Here is a 3,301-nt window from a genome sequence, read left to right as displayed (position 1 = left end):
CGGAATTGCACAGTTTTTTCTGTTTCTTTTTTATTTCTCCTTCTGAATAGATGAAAAAGTTCCAAGAAATGATCATGATGATGAATTTGCAAGTATGTGATGAAATTCTGAATTACTCATTATATACACAGAACGGAATGATCAAAATAGGATTGTTACCTTTTACTTGGTGTCTTCTGGTATTTGAAATAGAAAATAAAACAAGAAAAAAAAATCTCAGGGACCACAGCCCCTGCGTCACAAATGTCTGTCGCCATAAGTGTGAGGAGGAGCCAGGAAGGTGGAGCTGAGCAGGAGGCCAAGCCCACTGCCCAGCCCTCTGTGCAGGCGGCGGTGGCAGCAACTGCAGGTCAGGGATCCCCTGGGACGGTCTGGCGCCCCACCGCTCCAACGCTCCCAGGTTTCTGGCAGACGGAGGCACATCGGCGTGTCCAGCATGAAGCCGTAGATCTCCGATGACAGTGAATGATGCCGCCGGACGTCCTGCACGATCCCCAAAACCCAGAGCGCAACCAGTTAGAGGACACCTGGGGCACAGACTGTGCTTTCCTGCCGACTGAGCGAAGCAGAGCTGCGAGGTCTCACCGAATCCTGAGAGGACTGGAGGCGCCCGGCCAAAGTCAGAGGTGTTCTTGAAGGGATGCCTGGTGTCCTGGAGGGGTGGCAGTCCACTCTTCACCAATAGGTTTACTACAGAGGCGCTTTACAGGTCCCAGGTTGGAGCCTGGCTCCGGAGGGTGCTCTGGCCACCCAGGGGTCAAAGCAGCTGGGGGCATTGGGCGTTTTGGAGTGGTGGTGGGGAGAAGCTGCACCATGGCAGCGCTGTGTGGGTGGGACGTGCAGGGTGGTGAGAGCAGCGGAGGTCGGCCTGGCAGGAGGGGTAGGTTGCTGGGAGGGACACCAGAGGGTTGGGCTGCATGCAGGCTGGAAAGGTGCAGCGAACTGACCACGCCCGATGTGGCTGGATGCGGGCAGTAGGACGACCGAGGGAGATGCTGACAGAGGGCTGGCAGCCAGCAGGACCCTGCGATGGGGAGCCAGACAGCAAGTTGGGGAGGGCCTGCACAGTCCTCCCCAGCCTTGGCTCTTGGGACTGCCGGCGGTGGACCTCGGCGCCAAGTTCCTAAATTGTTTCACTGCACATGCTCGTCATTGAGTAGGGACGCTAGCAGGGTCAGGCTCAGTTCGAACTTGGATGGGAGACCGCCTGCCGTTTGCATCTTTTTTTTCAGGTTTCTTGATTCAATTGATGGTGACAGACAGCTCAGAACCAGTCCTCCTTGGGGAAGGAATCGAAAGATCGCAAACTGGCCACACGTGTGCTCAAGGTGCCAGTCCGGAGAACATGGGGCTTTGGAAAAAATCTGTATATATCACCTGCACTCTCTCTAGGCTTTTGGAAAATTATTTCTCTGCATAAACATTGATAGCAGTGATTTCCATCCAGGTGGGAATAAACTGGCTCGCAGTATCATCACACTGGTGTGGATTTAGGACTGTGATCACTTGGTAGAATATGAGAAGAATTCTTAAGAAGAAAAAATCGCACACAAGCATTGTCCTTTCTCTGTTCTTCTTCACCAATGGCATATGCGAACACAGAATTTACTTTACCCTTCTTGCTCTCTATTATTTATTGATTCTTGTCCACAGTGGATTTGCACATCGATCCACACCGGGGAGGAAAGGAGCAACAGAAATAAACGGATTTCCCAAGACCACAGTCCCATTGTCAAAGTTGAATCTTTTGACGATCATCTTCAAGAGTCAAGGCTTGAGGAACAGGGCTCAACAGTTTCAGGTAATACCTTCCTGCCACACCATTCCACCATAAATGAAAATTGGATGAACCAAGAATGCCAATGAATCAGCAGGATAACATGTGGACTGCTTTTAATCTTTGGCCACTGAATCCTGGTCTTGTTCATTTCTCACTTCCTCTTTGGGTCAAGCAGGCTTTCTTATTTCCTTGGTGCTGGGTAACGACCTGTCCCCTGAGATCTGTCCCATGTCTCCAGGGAGATGCGCACCCCTTGGGGTAGGCCCTCCATGGCTGGGGGGTGCAGTGAGGTGACCTGCTGAGTTGGCAGAGGGAGGGCATGCCTTGTGGGCCACAAAACAATAGGACTGGCAGTATAGGCTGGAGAGGCTGGAGGGAAGTGCCTGAAAATGCTGGGCTGTGTTCCTGTAGCCACGTGTCTTGAAGATGATTGTATAATGGTATAGCTTTCACAATAGGACTCTGTGAGTGTGAACACCTTGTGTCAGATGCTCCTTTCTTCTACCTTGTCAATAGACACGTTGAACATACAGAATAAAAATAAATAAAAACAGAAACTAATCTTAAAGTAAATTCACTTTGAAATGTTAGTGATCAATGAAAGAGAAGGGCAAGATGTATGCTATGCATAATAATCTTTTTTCTGTTTTCCTTTCATTCTTTTTCTGTTCTCTATCTGTTTCCTTTTTATTTCTTTTTCTGAATTGAGGCAAGTGTTCTCAGAAATGATGAATATGCAACTAAGTGAATATATTGGGAATTACTGATTATATATGTAGAATGAAATGATCACATGTTAATGTTTCCGTGTGTTTGTTGCTTCATTTTTTTCAATGAAAAAATAGATAAATTTTTTAAAACATCAGTTTTATTTGGAAATGCTAGTGATCAATGAAAGGGAGGGATAAGGGGTCCGGAATGCATAAATTATTTCTGTTATCATTTTATTTCTTTTTCTGATCGGATTCAAATGTTCCAAGACATGATCATGATGATCAATATGCAACCACGTAATGATCTTGTGACTCCCACATTGTATCCACAGAACGGAATGATCGAAATAGGAATGTTTGCATTTGTTTGGTGATTTTTGGTATTTAAAACGAGAAAATGAAATAGGAAAAACAGAGACTCAGCCCCTCCCTCACAAAGGTCTGTAGTGGTCAGCCTGAGGGAGGATCTGGGGTAGGTGGAGCTGAGCAGTAGGCCCTGCCCACTGACCAGCCGCCCAGCCCACAGGACGGTTGCAGTAACTGCAGGTCAGGGAACCCCAGGGAGGCTCTGGTGCCCCATGGCACCAACGGGCCCGGGCTTCTGACAGGCAGAGGTCACTCCTTGTGTCTGATGCTCCTTTTATTTACCTTGTCAATGGACAGGTAGAACGTATGGAATAAAAATGAGTAATAGAGGGAACAAATGTTAAAATCAATTTAGTTGGAAATGCTAGCGATCAAAGAAAGGGAAGGGTAAGGGCTGTGGTATGTACACAGATTTTTTGTTTCCTTTTTACTTCTCCTTCTG

At 47.5% G+C, this 3,301-nt stretch overlaps 1 long non-coding RNA gene across 1 annotated transcript; it reads left to right on the top strand.

The window, feature by feature from the left end:
• The first annotated feature begins 319 nt into the window (after nucleotides 1-319).
• LOC143673097 (uncharacterized) lies at nucleotides 320-1,857 on the top strand. The gene is made up of 2 exons (XR_013170190.1): nucleotides 320-626; nucleotides 1,233-1,857. It is a non-coding gene; the product is annotated as an uncharacterized LOC143673097 (long non-coding RNA).
• Nucleotides 1,858-3,301: the final 1,444 nt, after the last annotated feature.

Source organism: Tamandua tetradactyla, unplaced genomic scaffold (assembly GCF_023851605.1).
Source record: "Tamandua tetradactyla isolate mTamTet1 unplaced genomic scaffold, mTamTet1.pri scaffold_119_ctg1, whole genome shotgun sequence".
In the NCBI taxonomy this organism is placed as follows: Eukaryota; Metazoa; Chordata; class Mammalia; order Pilosa; family Myrmecophagidae; genus Tamandua; species Tamandua tetradactyla.
The sequence above is the reverse complement of the archived record's forward strand: the minus strand, read 5'-3'. Positions and strand labels throughout refer to the sequence as shown.